This window comes from Ovis canadensis, chromosome 20 (genome assembly GCF_042477335.2).
Source record: "Ovis canadensis isolate MfBH-ARS-UI-01 breed Bighorn chromosome 20, ARS-UI_OviCan_v2, whole genome shotgun sequence".
NCBI lineage: Eukaryota > Metazoa > Chordata > Mammalia > Artiodactyla > Bovidae > Ovis > Ovis canadensis.
In genome coordinates, this window is record NC_091264.1 from 22891567 (window position 1) to 22908850 (window position 17284).

Consider the following 17284-nt stretch of genomic DNA (forward strand, 5'->3'; position numbering starts at 1 on the left):
ACAACTGAGTGACTGAGCAATAATCCCGTGTGCTCGTTGATGAGAAGAAAGGGCCTCATGTCTCAGAAGGTTCTTTCACACTTGTGACCCCTGTGAGCTTTCTCTGTTGTGAAGCATGGATGGGCAGCTTGAGTGGTGGCTTCCTCCGCACCTTCAGCACTCAGACTTGTCCCCACACGGTGTAGGCTGGGGACCAGGGCTACGGTTCTGCCACATTACTCACACTCTTTACTCTGCAGGGGACAATCACACCACTAGCCTGGAAACATTCTCCACACTGGGTGCAGGTGTGGGGTTTCTCTCTGGCGTGAGCACTCAGATGTGAGAACACATGTCTGTTTCTCAGCGCTTTCTCACACTGCTCACATCTACAGGACTCTTTGCCAGTGGAAGTCCTCTGGGCTGCAGGAACAGCTACAAACAAACCTCTCTCCAGTGAAGCTTCTCTGCCAGGCAGCAAGTGGTGGCTTCCTAGTGGATCCCTAACTGTACACACTGTATTTGCAGAATCCTTTCTTCTAAGAGCTTTTGTGGTTTCTTGGGATCCATGAGATTCAACAAAATTAGCCCTCTGGGGCCTTGCTTCTAGGGGTCCTCCTGATGCCTCCCCTTCAGGCCTTGTGTCCTCAGAAACACCCTGCCTTATTACTGGTCCTCTCTCACCATCTGACAAATAACACATGACTTGATCCTGATCCTGAGCAAAAATCAATGTGAGAAGAACAGAATAATCAAGTACAACCAAGAGAGAATAATGACAGCTTCAGCACGCATCTTCACAACCCTGACTAGTAAGGACAGGGAATGGGGCCAAAACGGAAACCTCCAAGAACCCACAGACAGCGTGTAGTGGTGCTACTTGAAGAATAAGAGGGAGGAGACAAAGGACAGGACGAAACACATGGGGAAGAAACAGGGATGTTAGCAGATATGCAGAAGTCAAGTCCGCTCCCAGCAGGAAAGGAGACTGGCTGGGAGCCAAAGCCGTCCTTGGCGTCTTCACCACCTGCAGACTGACCAGGGGCCACTGTCCCCTCTGTGCAGGCAGCTAACCCAGAGGAGGGGAACGCATGGCGAGGTGTTTCTGTGGAGGGGTCCATCAGATTCCCACCTGCTGGCTTAGAGACCAAGCGGAGACAGAGACTCATCTGAATTAGCGCTCCACGCTGGGTTCCTCAACATTGTAAATGGCCCAAGGGAAGGAGCTGCCACAACATGGGGGTCTAGCAGACTCCCCCCTCACCTGTGAGTGAGGCTTTCCATCCTGAGCTGCCTGCAGGTGTAGCACCCAGGGTGCTTCCCCTTCTCCCAGGAGGATGATCAGTTTAGGTTGGAAAAAAACCCAAAATTCCATTCATAGCACTGAAAACAGGAAAGGGGAGATAATGGATCATGACCAGCCTTAACCCTTCTGTCAGCGGGAACCTGATGTGGCTGGAGGAACCAACAGAAGTAAGACTCCCAGGGGCAGGGTCTTCAATACAAAGGCCGATGACTTGAGTGCCAGGGAGGTGAGGGCACACTCAGAGCACAGGAGAGCTGCCCGCCCCAGTGAGGAAACATCTGAGCAGAACATGAGGGAGAAGCAGAAACAGCCCACCCTCATCAGAAGGGACCACGCCGCCTGCAAGGCGTCAGAAGCTAAACCAACTAAACGGACACTTCAGACCACATCACTGACACATGGGTGGCAGCAAAGACTTGGTTAGCAAGGGATGAACTGAGTCAGACCACATTCCTCTGAGTCTCCATCACGTCCTGATGGAGGTTCTTCTCAGAGGGGTCAGTGCCCGTCCTCATGCGTGGAGCGTTATGGCCACGGCCCCACTTCCTCAGATGATCCTGACGCACGTGGTTTCTACCACACCAGGGGGAAGATGCCTGAGGGGCACAGCCAGATTCAGCAGAGTAGGGGGTGGCACTGAGTCTCTTGTTTGTGTCTGATGAGCAAGAGGAACTCTGCTACAAAAAGCCGGGGCTCACATCTAGGAAGACTCTCCCACAGAGAGGGCCACTGTCAGGTCTGTGCGGTCAGCACAGCAAAGGAAGGTCAAGGCAAAAATTCTGTTTTCCTTCTCTGTTCTCAACACTGCTGGTCGCCAGGTGTGTGTGTGGGGGAGGGGAGGATTGGGTGGAGTGGGGTGTTCCTGTGCCAAGCAGTTCTCACCCCACAGTTTATCTCAGTTCTGACACTTCCTCTACTTGGGACAGGTCAAGAGGTCAAGGGCTCTGTCCCAGAAGACCTCCTCCTCTTCCGACACCCGTGGACTGTAGCCCACCAAGCTCCTCCGTCCATGGGATTCTCCAAGCAAGAATACTGGAGTTGCCATTTCCTTCTCCAGGGGATCTTCCCGACCCAGGAATTGAACCCATGTCTCCCACATTGCAGGCAGACGCTTTAACCTCTGCACCACCAGGGAAGCCCTTAAATATAAGAATACAATCTCTTAGAAAACCTCCTATAGAGACACAGAACTTCAGATCCAAGTACTAACATCAAAGATTTCAAGGGAGGAAAGGAAGCCAGGTTGAAAGAAGGGGGAGGAGGCGGGAGAGGGGGGGCGAAAGGGGTGGCCTTACAGATGTCTCCTGCCCCCTACAGATGCCCAGGCGTTATGGGACTTTTCCCTGGGCCTCCAGAGAAGGGAGGACTGGAACTCAGCCCTACCAGAAATCAGACCAGACCAGAACCAGAATTCGAGTTCTCTGCCAAGAGGAGGTGATCAGTCTCCAATCCTCAGCTCAGACTGAGGGCCCTTCGACCAGATTCCTGCGTCCAGGCCGGGGGACTAGAAAAACAGGGAAGGATAGGAAGGGTTAAGGAGAGGAAAGAAAGAGGGAAGGGGAGAGGTTGGGTTAATTTGCTAGAGCAGTTCTTGGAACTCAGAAAAACAGTAAAGGGCGTTAAAAGATAAGAGACAAGATACATAGGCAGAGCGCAGGCGCTTCTGCCCCATGTAGACCTCAGCCGAGCCGCCCTCCTGGCACATGGGTGCCTTCTTGTTCACCTGCTCCGAAGAGCTCATCACATCTCACTGTCCAAGGGTTTTAACGAAGCCTAAGATCTAGCACCACCCCCTTCTCAGAGGTGTGACCTAATCGCTTGGTCTTTCTGGGGTCTAGCCTCATCCTGAGGCCATCTAGGGGCCCCACCCTAAGTCACCTTATTAGCATAAACTCCAGTGTGCTCAAAAGGGGCTCCCTTCAAGCTAACAAAAGATACTCCTATCAATCAGGAAATTCCAACGCTTAGAGATTTCTCTGCTAGGAACCGGGCCCCAAAGCCAAATATATTCTAAGCACAAGAAGGAATGCAAACCTTGGTTGAGTGGCATGGCAAGGTTTTGGGAAAGAAACCACAGAAACAAGGCTTCCCAGACCCAAGTGCTAGAGGGGGGAGCTGCCATGAGCAGAGGGGAGGTGGGCACTTTGGGGTCAGGACTGGCAGAGGCCGCAGCAAAAGTTTGCATGAAAAAAAAAAAAGCAGTCCCCCTGCTTTGTACACCGACCAACTCCCATGACCAGGGAGGGCTCACACACACAAAGCAGAAATGTTTATGGGGGTGGGGCTGGGGAGGAGTGTGCACAGCCCTGCAGTTCTGAAACTGCACCCAAACCCACTTCAGAAACCAAACTCTTAAGGGTGACAACGCCTCCCACCTCCCTCAAGTGGGAGAATAAGTCAGGCAGGCTTCACTCTTTCAGAATTTTTAAATCTATCTGCATACGCCCTAACCAGCCTAACTCGGGCCGCTAAACAAGTAAACAAAAGTATCAGAAAGGATAAACCTCCATCGGTCAAATAGATATGGCATATCTACCTAGTGAAATATCAAGCACTATGAAGAGAATAAAGTAGATCTCTATAGAAAGACTTGGAAATCTTTTCACGATGCAGGAAGTTGCTGCAAGGGGAAAAACAAGGTTCAGGTTGGTCCTTCTACAAAATATATATTCATATATAAAATCTGGATGAATTTATTCTAAACTCCTGGGAAGGATTGAGAGAAGTATTTCCTTTCAACATTTTTTTAAAAAAACACAAAGAACCTGTACTATTTTCATGGATATTCTCTGGCGGTCCAGTAGGTAGAACTTGGCATTTTCACTGCTGAAGGCTCAGTTTCAATATCTGGTTGAGGAACTAAGATTCCACAAGCCACACAGCTTGGCAAAAAAACCCCACAAAAACTGTATTACATTCCTTAAAAAAAAAGTTTTGTTTCAAATATTTTTATTATAGTAAAATAAAAACATCGGGATTTCCTTGGTGGTCCAGTGGCTAAGACTCCAAGCTCCCAACACAGAGGGCCCAGGGTACCGTCCCTGGTCAGGAAACTAGATCCCATGTACTATAACAAATGACTCGGTGCAGCCAAATAAATAATAAATATTTTTGAAGGTGTTAAAAAATATAACATGAAATATATTTACTTTTTAAATGGCAGCAAATATTGATTTCTCAGTCATATCACATGAGGGCTGTAATTGGCTATGACTTTGCTCCACAGCATCCACGCTGAAAGAACAGTCCCAAAGAAGACTTTCTCATGGTTGAACCCAACCAGTGATCACTCTTTTTGAAAAAGTTGTGGCAAAATGTATTTACCATTTTTATGATGTTTCAGTGCACAGTTAAGGGGCATCAGGTGCATTTGCACTGCTATTGAACCATCACCACCATCCAGTCTCCATAGAATTTCTTCATCTTCCCAAACGGAAATGCCTTATTCATTAAGCAATAATTCCTCATCCCTTTTTCTTCTTGAAACTGATTGGGTGTCATTGGGGGGGGGGCGCTCTGAAGAGCTCTGATACCATAGTCCTTTATGTCTCAGCACAGAAAAGAATTAAATGAGCAGCAGATTTGTAGATAAGTGATTTATTAGAATAGGACACTGGTGAGGCTTGCCTCTTGAGAAACCTGTATGAAGGTCAGGAAGCAACAGTTAGAACTGGACATGGAACAACAGACTGGTTCCAAATAGGAAAAGGAGTATGTCAAGGCTGTATATTGTCACCCTGCTTATTTAACTTCTATGCAGAGTACATCATGGGAAATGCTGGGCTGGAAGAAGCACCAGCTGGAATCAAGATTGCCAGAAGAAATATCAATAACCTCAGATATGCAGATGACACCACCCTTATGGCAGAAAGTGAAGAGGAACTAAAAAGCCTCTTGATGAAAGTGAAAGAAGAGAGTGAAAAAGTTGGCTTAAAGCTCAACATTCAGAAAACGAAGATCATGGCATCTGGTCCCATCACTTCATGGGAAGTAGATGGGGAAACAGTGGAAACAGTGTCAGACTTTATTTTTCTGGGCTCCAAAATCACTGCAGATGGTGATTGCAGCCATGAAATTAAAAGATGCTTACTCCTTGGAAGAAAATTTATGACCAACCTAGATAGCATATTGAAAAGCATAGACATTACTTTGCCAACAAAGGTCTGTCTAGTCAAGGCTATGGTTTTTTCCAGTGGTCATGTATAGATGTGGGAGTTGAACTGTGAAGAAAGCTGAGCACCAAAGAATTGATGCTTTTGAACCTTGGTGTTGGAGAAGACTCTTGGGAGTCCCTTGGACTGCAAGGAGATCCAACCAGTCCACTCTGAAGGAGATCAGCCCTGGGTGTTCTTTGGAAGAAATGATGCTAAATCTGAAACTCCAGTACTTTGGCCACTTCATGCGAACAGCTGACTCATTGGAAAAGACTCTGATGCTGGGAGGGATTGGGGGCAGGAGGAGAAGGGGACGACAGAGGATGAGATGGCTGGATGGCATCACTGACTCGATGGACGTCAGTCTGAGTGAACTCCGGGAGTTAATGATGGACAGGGAGGCCTGGCGTGCTGCGATTCATGGGGTTGCAAAGAGTCGGACACGACTGAGCTGAACTGAACTGAGGCTTACAAAGCCGGCTGGTAGAACTTACTGGGCTACAGTTTTATAATCAAAGGATAAGTGCAGTGGAGGAGAAGACCTTTGTCTTTCTTGAGTAGACATCATGCTTCCACCATCAGCTCCTTCTCCAGGCTGGGCAGGGAAATTTTCTTGTTCCTACATGGTCAAGCTAGATCCACACATTATTGTTTTTCTAATGTATGCAGGGAGTGTGTCCTAGGATCACTAACTTGCTGAGCTCACGGGCAGCGTGTGGGCCTCATGCCACCAATGTTTTATTGTTTTGGTGCGTATCTCATGCTTCTCTCACTTAGTTTTGTTGCTAAGCAAGCCTGTATGGTTTTGTGGTTAAGCAAACCTGATTTCTTAAGTAATCATTAACTTACAGGGGTCTCCCATATTTTTTCTGCTTACAATTCCCTAGTGAGATTAACTTGGAGAAGGCAATGGCACCCCACTCCAGTACTCTTGCCTGGAAAATCCCATGGATGGAGGAGCCTGGTAGGCTGCAGTCCATGGGGTCGCTAGGAGTTGGACACAACTAAGCGACTTCACTTTCACTTTTCACTTTCATGCATTGGAGAAAGAAATGGCAACCCACTCCAGTGTTCTTGCCTGGAGAATCCCACGGACAAGGGAGCCTGGTGGGCTGCTGTCTATGGGGTTGCACAGAGTTGGACACGACTGAAGCGACTTAGCAGCAGCAGCAGCAGCAGTGGGATTAACTACTTAATCTTAATCACCAATTTGTTCCTATCATTCTGAGTCCCTGGTAACCACCATTCTGTTGCAGGAAGGGGGACCCCTTCCAGGGCCTGAAACTGGGCTCTTATGTAACACTTGGAAATGAATTGTCGGAGGAGACACATGAGCCTACAAAGCAAGAGGCTTTATTGGGAAGGGGCGCCTGGGCAGAGAGCAGTGGGGTGAGGGGACCCAGGAGGACTGCTGTGCCGCTGGCTCACAGATTCGGGTTTTATCATGATGGGATTCGTTTATGGGTTGACCTTAGCCAATCATTCTGAGTCAGCGTCCTTCCTGGTGGTGCATGCCTTGTTCAGCCAAGATGGATGCCAGCGAGAAGGATTCGGGGAGGTGGTCGGACATATGGTGTCTCCTTTAGACTTTTCTGACTCTTCCAGCTGGTGGCGGCTTATTTGCTCCGTGTTCTTTACCAGGATCTCCTGTCGTAAAGCAACTCATGCAAATGGTTACTAGGGTGCCTGGCTAGGGTGGCTGGGTGGCAGCCAGGGTGCTTCCCCTAACAATTCTATGTTGTGTCTCAAAAAATTTGATTCCTCTAGGTAACTCATGTAAGTGGAATCAAACAGGATTTGTCCTTTTGTGATCGTCTTATTTCAAGAGCACAATGTCCTCGAGGTTCCTCCGTGCTCTAGCGTGTATCACAATTTCCTTCATTTTTAAGCCCAAATAACATTCCGCTTTTTTTGTTTGTCGGTTTATGCATATGTATATCACACTGTTTATCCAGTCACCTGTTGGCTACCTGGGTTGCTTTCACCTCTTGGCTATTTTGAAGACGGTGCTATGAACATGGGTGTGCAGTTATCTACCGGAACCCCTGTTTTCAGTTCTTTTGGGTATCTACCAACAAGTAGAATTGCTGGATCATATGGTAGTTCTATCTTTACTTTTTTAGAAGAACTGCCATACCATTTTCCGCAACAGCTGCACTAGCGCTGCTCAGGGTTCCAATTTCTCCACAGCCTCGCCACCACTCGCTATTTTCTATTTTTCCCTAATAGCCATCGTAATGGGTGTGAAGTGGTATCTCATTGTGGTTTTGATTTGCATTCCCCTAATGATTAGTGATGTTTAGCTCCTTTTCATGTGCTTATTAGTTATTTGCATATCTTCTTTTGGAGTCCTTTAGCCATTTTTTTTTTAATGGAGCTTTTTTGTTGTTGGATTGTAGGAGTACTTTATATGTTCTGAATATCTTTCAATTTTTAAAGACTTCCAAAAAAGACTTTTGCACGGAAAATTTAACTGCAGCAATAAACATTTTGCCATTCTTATTTCATTTACCAGATCTTTCTCTCTTTTTGGCATGTGGGATCTTCGTTCCCTAACCAGACACTGAGCCTGTGCCTCTTACCCTGCAAGTGTGGAGCCTCAACCATCGGACCACTGCGGTGGTCCCCATCTACCAGGTCTTGATGACTGAGAATATCTCAAAAAGATTTCTTGCAGCTGGATCAGGATCTTGGAGATTTTTTTTTTGTTCTTTATATTGACATAGGCATAAATCTACAAGGTATTCGATCTTCGTATCTGGAGTTAAAACAGCATCACAGGAAATCCCCTGGTGGTCCAGTGCCTAGGACCCCACACTTCCACTGTCGGGGGCACATGTTCAATCTCTGGTCAGGGAACTAAAATCCTGCAAGCTCTGAAGTGCAGTAAAAAAAATAGAATAAATAAAGCATCCAGGAGGGTTTTAAAAAAAAGAAAAATAACATTACAGGCTGAATGTAAAAGAAAAGCATATAAGCGAAGCCACGCAGAAGAGCTGGTCTCTCTTAGCTCACCTTGGCCCCTCCTAAAGGCCACTTTTTTCATAAATCAGAATAGGAAACTCTAGGAAAGAGACTTTGTAGCCAGGGAGAATGCTAAGGTCCATCACTTAATATTACAGTTATTTTGGTTTCATGGAAAACATCCTTGGGAAAATATTTCTATAGTGGAAAGGCAGTGGAAATTGCGCTTTCTACCAAAAATGAACTGCAACTATTAATGGGACAATCTTTTTTAAGTTTCCAATGTGATCTGAGTCACCTACTAATACCACTCTCTCCTTTCACACTAACAGAAACACATTGCATTCAGGGTGAGCAAGTGCTCACCTAAAAAGACCACATCTGGGACTTTTCCGGCAGTCCGGTGGTTAGGAATCCACCTGCCAACGCAGCGGACCCGGGTTTGCTCATGCACCACAGCTACTGAAATCTTCGTGCGCTGGAGCCCGAGCTCCACAGAGCCACCGCAGTGAGAAGCCCACACGCCGCAACTGGAGAGTAGCGCCTGCTCATAGCAACAAAGACCCAGCACAGCCAAAAACTAAGTAAATAAATTTTTAAAATAAAAAGACCACATCTCCCAGTCTCTCCCATGTCAGAGCTGGTTCCAGGGTATGGTTCTGGCCATGAGAAGAAAGCGGGAGTCACCGGATACCACTTGCAGAAAGCTCTTCAAAGCCTTTGAAATGTGATACTTTGTTAGAAATACAGAATCCTAGGGGAAATGCCAGCTCTTCACCTGGAAACGATCTACTATGTAGAAGGAAGACAAACCCCTGTGTACTAGTCAGCAAAAGTATGGATGAGGAGACCCTGACATCCATGGTCTTTGATGTAGCTTGGAAGGCTGCAGTGTAGACAGTCTTATCCAAACAGGTTTTAACAGGCTACCACCTGGCTTGCTGACCCTGCTTATTAAGGCCAAAGCCCCCTTTCTGAATTCAGTGATATAGTTTGATTTTCCACATACTTTCTTAGAGGGAAAAGATGTGTGACCAACTTGCAGAAATAGTCTTGTTTGCTTGCCAGATATATTTCTCATTGTAAATCTGCAAGTTGGTGAACTATAACAGCTTGGAAGTTACATAAATGTCCAACAATAGGGAATCAGTTAAGAACAAAATTCATTATAGTGCACATATATAAGGCAATGCAGGCATTAAAAAACATGACGTAAAAGAGTAGATACTGCCATGGGAAAATGTTCACAAATGAGGATGTTTAGAAAATCAGGTTATAAAACAGATGTACCAAATGATCCCAGCTATGTTTAAAAATATATATACTCAGAGAAGAAAAAACCTGGTAGAACCTTACTAACATGGGGTTATGTCTCAGGGTGCAGTTAGAGATGATTCGTGTTATTTTGTAATTTTATAAACGTATGTCTTTGTTTTTGTGTATTTTCCACATTTTCTGTCATGAACAAGAATTACTTCCTCAATCAGAAAAGAAGCAGCGATGTTTTTAAAAATTATCGTTTGGATGACCTTTAGGCAAGATAATCAACCTCTCCGTGCCAATTACTTTAACTGTAAAATAGGGATAAAAGCACCTCCCCGTTAAGGTTATCCAGACAGGTAAATCCTTCACTTAGAGCAGCCCAGGGCAGGTGGGCGCTGCTCAGCAATGATTAGTGGGTAGCGCTGAAATGAAAATTGCATAGTTGTGCGGATACGCCAGTCTGTCTCACCTGGGGGGACCCCGCTTGTCAAACCAGGCCGAGAGACCAGCAGGCTTCTCCCTCCTGTGAACAACAGGTAACAGACAGAAAAGGAAGCTTAGAGCTGAGTTGGCAAATTCGCAATTCTTTAGGCTGTAAAGGTGAATGTGAGTGAAGCAGCTGGAATCGGACAAATTGGTGAGGGGTTATGGCTCCCTGGGGACGGGGGACTGCCCAGAAGTACCTCAATTCAGTCTACTTATTGACTGATTGACTGATGTATAGTTGATTTACAATGGTATGTTATAATTCAACTCCTTTTGCTCTTCATTTCTGTAAATTAATTCATTTACTGGCGGCGCTGGGTCATTGCTGCTGCTCGCAGGCTTTCTCTAGCTGCAATGAGCTGGATCTATTCTTGGTTGTAGTGCTCAGGTTTCTCATCGCAGTGGTTTCTCTTGTAGAGCATGGGCTTTAGGGCACAGAGGTTTCAGTGGTTTTGGCAGCTGGGCTTAGCCCTGTGGTATGTGAGATCCTCCTGGACCAGGAATCGAACCTGGGTCCCCTGCATTGGCAGGCATATTCTTTACCAAAACTGTCTACTTAGGTGGCAGGAAGAGTTCTCTTCAAAACACTGGGTCTTAAGTAAATAACTCAGAAGACCTATTTCAAGGTCCGACTGCACACAAGTTTGGGACCTCCCTCTCTGGACATCCTGGACAGAAGGGAAAGGCAACAGAGACGAGCTGATCTCTGGCTCCCAGTCCCTTGGTCCCTCCTGAGATTCCTGACCCCATACCAGCCTGGGGGAGGGCAGGAGAGGGTCTGAGCAGAAGCTCCACATGGACTCAGCGGGCCAAGGGCCACCCCATGAGCCAGCCTCTGCTCCCCTTTCCTCACTAGACCCAGGGCTTACGGGTCAGCCACTGGCTCAAAACCCACTGGTACAGCAGTGAGAGAAGCGGTCATGAGTGCAGACCTGAAGAGCTTGTGAATGGCTGGGATCAGCGGGGACTTCAGTTTGATGTGCGTTCTACCTAACAAGAATCCTCCACATTTGACAGATGGAAAACAGGGTTCCATTACATCCCCACGTTCCGTTTGATAATTATCCTATTCAGCCCTTTTCCTTTCTTGGTGGTGAAGTTTGAGCTTCTCAGATTTGCCTTTCTTTTCTGTCCTCCTGTCCTAACTACCAGAACTACCAGAATTCCAAGTCTGACTTTGCTGGTGAAAAAGTCTCAGCAAGGGGAAAAAAGTCTCTCTGTTCTCCTATAGCTGCTGAAAAGCAAATACTATTCAGTATTATAAAGCTGCTTTTGCCAAGGTTATTGTTAAGTAGTTTTTCAAGACCCCTGGACCTCAGATATTGTTACTATTAATATATCCTGGGAAAGTGATCTTTAACTTTTAAAGTTTCTGATTCTGATTGGTTACTTGATAATTTGTAGTGCTGGAGGCACTAGTTAAACAGATACACAAGGTTTTCTGGAAGGTGTGATTTTCATTCTTAAGCCAGGAAAGGGTCAGTGTTGGCAACCTCCTCTACTCATAAGACTGTGGAGACAAAAATTAATAAAAACAATAACTTTATTAGATTTAGTTGTTAAACAAAAGTCTGATCACTTTTAAAAAACATTTATTTTTATTTATTTATTTGGCTGCTCCAGGTCTTAGTTGCTGCACACAGGATCTTTGATCTTCCAGCTGTGGCACGTGGAGTCTTTAGCTGCAGCGTGCAAACTCTTAGTTGGGGGCTTGTGGAATCTAGTTCCCTGACCAGGGATCGAACCCAGGCCCCCTGCACTGGGGGTGGGAGTCTTAGCCGCTGGGCCACCAGGGAAGTCCCCAAAGTCTAATCAGTGTAAGTCTAATGTTTAGGTTAACCTTATCAGCAATAAAGCTACAGCTGTTAAATGTCTGGTGGCTAGAGTTATCCTTTCACCTTTAGGAAACCCGTCGGGAGGGTGAACCCAAGTTGTCTGTCCTGCACAGGGGCACATCTGTCCTGCACTACAGCCAGGGCCAACTCCTCAGCAACCAGGAGTGCCTTAAACAGGCAAGGGCTCTTGGTCCTCCACGAAGCCAGGGAAGGTCTCCATCTTCAAAGGCCAAAACAGCCTTTCCTGTTGAGAGAACTTTCCAGTCCTCTTCCCCTTCCCCTGGAAACAAGATTTCGGTTCCCGTTCAGAGATCGACGTCAGGCTGCGGCAGTGAGAGGAACAGATCCTGATCACGGGGCCACAGGGACCAGTGGTCAGTGACAAGGCCGTGACCCATCAAATGTGTGGAAATGAATCTCACAGAGGTGGGCAGTACGGGTAGACAGACACACAGGTCGGCCAAGAGAGAAGAGACTCGCCCTTGTGGGTATTTGACTCGCTTCCGTGGGGCGTTGCTTCCAGGTTTCTTCTGGGCAGTCATCTTGCTTTGCCTGGTTCTAAGTCCATATTTAGTATATCTCAGGGGCCCTCCGTGTGTGCACACACGTCTCAGCCCAGGCGGACTCCAGCGCAGAGGCCTGGGAGTAGGCTGACATCACTTACTCAAGGTGCCGCTCTCTCCCTTTTCGACCACCAAGGAGCCTTTCTGCGCATGTGTAGTCAGGAAGGCCTCCTTGACGTCAAGAATGAGGACTATGTGGCCTTTCACCTCTTAACTGGGCAGGGCTGAGCTCTTCTCTCACTCCTGCTGTTTTGGAGTATCTGTTCACAAACTGTGGCTGCCCAGCCTGGGGTCCACCTGTCTTCTGCCTCAGCTTCACCAAGAGGACGGAGGTGAGGAAGACTGTTAGAGGTCCCGTCACCACCAGGCAGACACCTATTCTCAGTCCAGGGTCAGAACAGAGACCAGTGGATTCAGAACCAGCAGCTTATTTGAACATGGAGGTTCTGAGAATGTGGGGATTCTCGATCCAAGAGCCATTCTCAACTCTGCTTCCATTTCCAAAGGAAACTGACGATGCAACTTCGAAACAGAGCACGCAAAAACTACATGCTACATTCTGCTCACTTAGAAATCCTAAGTCCATTGGGCCCTGATGAAGGTGTTAAGAGACCCCGCCTTGAGTCTTCCTTCATAGGAACCGTGAACCAGAGTGAGACTTGAGAGAGAAAGGCTGGATAATCACTGGCAATCGTAAAATCAACCAGGAGGATCCTATGTTCTTAGAATGAGCCTATATCCTTAACAATGGAACTCATGTTGCTTTGGAATTACTTACTATAACCAGCTCAAGTTGAAGGCAGGGCAGATCAGTGGCCCCAGGACCTTCCTGCACTCACCCATCGGGTTCAGGTTCTTTGTCCAGCCCAGACACACAAGGCCTCCCCTTTTTCCAAATGCCTTAACACTTCAGGTTTATAAACTTCAAACCCTATTTGTGAGCAAGGAAAATGGTCAGTATGTCAAGAAATCAGGGTATCAGGGCAACTCTGCTGGGGAGCCCCCTGATCCCAGGGCCCCAATTAAGAAGACTGTCCTCCTCTTTGTCCCTGCCGCTGGCTCCTTCCTGCAGGCTCTAGATACTCACTTCCTTCCTTCTGTCCTTTCTCTGCAGAACAAGCTGAAGACTTTGCAGATTTTGGCTTTTCTGCCGTCCACTCTCACCTAAAAAATCTTCTTAGATAAAAATTTTCTGCTGGTCACTATGGAAATACAGACAACGGGTAGATAAAGTCTTGTCTATATGGTTGACCCTTGAACATGGCATTAGGGGCACCAATTCTCTGAGAGTCAAAAATCCCCTATAACTGTAGAGTGAGGCCACACTACCCATGGTTCCGCATCTGCGTATTCAACCAACCACGGATCAAGAAGTACTGCAAGAGGTATTTAAGGAAAGAACTGGCTTATAAATGAATCAAACCCATGTTGTTCAAAGGTCTACGGAATTTCTGGTTTTCATTTATTTATTTACTTGGCTGCCCTGGGTCTTAGTTGTGGCATGTGGGATCCAGTTCCCTGATCAGAGATCGGACCCAGGCCCCTTGCATTGGGAGCTCAGAGTCTTAGCCACTGGACAACCAGGGAAGTTCCCAATTTTCCTTTTTTAAGATGCTGTCCTGGGAATCTCTTATCACTCCATTCTTAACTACTTTCTCCAACTCTTGGCGTGGGAACTCACAGTAAGAGGGACTCGCAAGGGAGTCTTCCTTCTTAATGTCCCCCCTCAATCTAGTCTAATTAAATCATTCTGTTACATGATTACAGTAACAAAAGGCACTAAGGACTCATTTTGTTTTCCTTTTTTCGGCTATGCCACACAGCTTGCAGGATCTTAGTTCCCTGACCAGTGATCAAAACTGTGCCCCCTGTAATGGAAGCACAGAGTCCTAAACAGTGGACAGCCAAGGAGTTTCCAGCATACATCTATTATATTTTGGGAATTTGGAGAAATATGCTTTCTCTGGGGAGTCAGAATATACTGAGACCAGGAAACCAGTGTGGTCCTGGTGAGCACATCTTTTTTGTATGCCTGTGTGCACGTGCGTTCAGTAGCTCAGTTGTGTCCAACTCTTTTTTAACTCTAAGGACTGTAGCCCACCAGGCTCCTCTGTCCATGGGATTCTCCAGGCAAGAATACTGGAATGGATTGCCATGCCCTCCTTCGGGGGATCTTCCCGACCCAGGGATCCAACCCGCATCTTCTGCATTGCAGGTGGACTCTTTACCCAGTGAGTCACCTGGGAAGCTCTTTGTGTGCTTGGGATGACATGAAAGACAACTGCAGTGGACAGCACCCTAGAAACCTACCAGTTGGTCCCAGGCCTGTGATCCTGTTTATAAAGAACTGCAGGTATAAGAAAGGCAGTAACTGAGAATGCTCAAAAACTGCACACTTTTAACAGATAAGAATCTGGAGACATGAGTTGAGGAGCAGAAATATCTTGTCTCAGGGCCAAGGAGCCCCTCAATGGTTTCTGTCATTCCTGGGGGATCAAGAAACGTACGGCTTCAGCCAGCAACACTCTCACCAGAGTAAGTGTGCGTGCGTGCTCAGTTGTGAAGCCGGTTGCCATTTCCTGCTCTAGGGGATCTTCGCGCCCCAGTGATCAAACCCTCCTCTCTCGCAATGGCAGGCAGAGTCTTTCCCACTGAGCCACCAGGGAAGTCAGTAAGGGACACTGGCAAATTCCAAGCCTTTTGCCTGACATATAAAGCAGAAAAGAAATACAGACAGAAAAAACAAATGCAGACCGAAAAAAGAAAAATTAGAAACTTGAGCTCAGAGATCTACTTGGACACATTCTGGAAGCTTTCCAGTCCCTGAAACATTTCATAGCACAGGAGAAGGGGAAGGCAGAAGGAAGATCCATTAGAAAACAAGCAGTTAAGCCTTCCAGTTAGACCAACTGTGGGTCAGAGGAAAGTCCTTACTCAGTGTGATAACAATTCCAAAATTCTTGGGCTTCAAGTCTATGTAGAGGGCCTCTTGAGGGGAGTCCAGATGCTTCCACCCTTTGTATCTGAAGCCCATGGCTACACCATCCAAGGTCAGTCTCCTGGAACTGGAGGTTTGTCCAGTATGGCCCAGGGTCATCCCTTCACCTGCTTCACCAAGGATCAGCAGGGTTGGAAACTTGAGAAGTGGGAGATGGACAGGGGCCACCGAAGGGGCAGAACCCTGGTGACCCCAAGCCTGGGGGCTCAGGACCCACACCCACTGTCACCTGGGGCAGAGGCAGCATTGGGAGGCGAGGTCAAGGGGGGCACAGGAGGGTAGAATGCAGCCAGCATGTCCTCTGCACGGATTCTATCAATGCCTGTCCAGCTGTCAAACGTGGTGTTACCAGCCGACCACCTTGGGCTCTGCCCCCAGCCGACTTCCGGTCCTCCCTGGGGTGTGTGGAAGACCCTGAGAATCTGTGGGTGGCGTGGGATGCGTGGGTACCGCAGTCCGGGCCTTAACCTGAAACGTGCTGCCCGGACGCTGCTGCAAGGCTTGGCCTAGTCACATTTTAAGTAAGTCATCTTTCAAAATACTTTTACCCAGTGTCATTCCCACTGGACACCTAAAAAAACAGCAATGATATCCCTAACATACAGAAATAACGTATGTTATCGTAGTGAATTTTACACTGATGATATTCTACACATAGTTTGATGTTTTTGTGTTTTTGTCATCTCCAGTTTCCCACTTAATTCTTTCACTGGAGCACTCCTTCTCCACACCCCATTCTGTGACCCAAGTAATAATTGCCCATTTACTGGATCATCATCGTTTGTACACAGCAGAACTGTACAAAAAACATCTTCACGACCCAGATAATCACGATGGTGTAATTCCTCACCTAGAGCCAGACAACCTGGAATGTGAAGTCAAGTGGGCCCTCGGAAGCATCACTACGAACAAAGCTAGTGGAGGTGATGGAATTCCAGTGGAGCTATTTCAAATCCTGAAAGATGACGCTGTGAAAGTGCTGCACTCAATATGCCAACAAATTTGGAAAACTCAGCAGTGGCCACAGGACTGGAAACGATCAGTTTTCATTCCAATTCCGAAGAAAGGCAATGCCAAAGAATGCTCAAACTACCACACAATTGCACTCATCTCACATGCTAGTAAAGTAATGCTTAAAATTCTCCAAGCCAGGCTTCAGCAGTACGTGAACCGTGATCCAGATGTTCAAGCTGGTTTTAGAAAAGGCAAAGGAACCAGAGATCAAATTGCCAGCATCTGCTGGACTGAAAAGCAAGAGAGTTCGAGAAAAACATCTATTTCTGTTTTATTAACTATGCCAAAGCTTTTGACTGTGTGGATCACAGTAAACTGTAGAAAATTCTGAAAGAGATGGGAATACCAGACCACCTGCCCTGCCTCTTGAGAAACCTGTGTGCAGGTCAGGAAGCAACAGTTAGAACTGGATATGGACCAACAGACTGGTTCCAAATAGGAAAAGGAGTACGTCAAGGCTGTATATTGTCACCCTGCTTATTTAACTTCTATGCAGAGTACATCATGAGAAATGCTGGACCGGAAGAAGCACAAGCTGGAATCAAGATTGCTGGGAGAAATATCAATAACCTCAGATATGCAGATGACACCACCCTTATGGCAGAAAGTGAAGAAGAACTAAAGAGCCTCTTGATGAAAGTGAAAGAAGAGAATGAAAAAGTTGGCTTATAGCTCAACATTCAGAAAACGAAGATCATGGCATCTGGTCCCATCACTTCATG

At 46.8% G+C, this 17284-nt stretch overlaps 1 protein-coding gene across 3 annotated transcripts in view; it reads left to right on the forward strand.

Annotated features, from left to right (window-relative positions):
* Positions 1 to 12022, forward strand: part of ZBTB9 (zinc finger and BTB domain containing 9) — a 51801-nt gene extending 39779 nt beyond the window's left edge. For 2 of the 3 annotated variants that reach the window (XR_011251358.1, XR_011251360.1), the window contains one exon: positions 8736 to 12022. The gene's annotated coding sequence lies outside the window, so the exon portion shown is untranslated. Of the gene's footprint in view, positions 1 to 2211 lie in introns of all 3 variants that reach the window. The other variant, XR_011251359.1, reaches the window with a different exon arrangement.
* The last annotated feature ends 5262 nt before the right edge of the window (positions 12023 to 17284 follow it).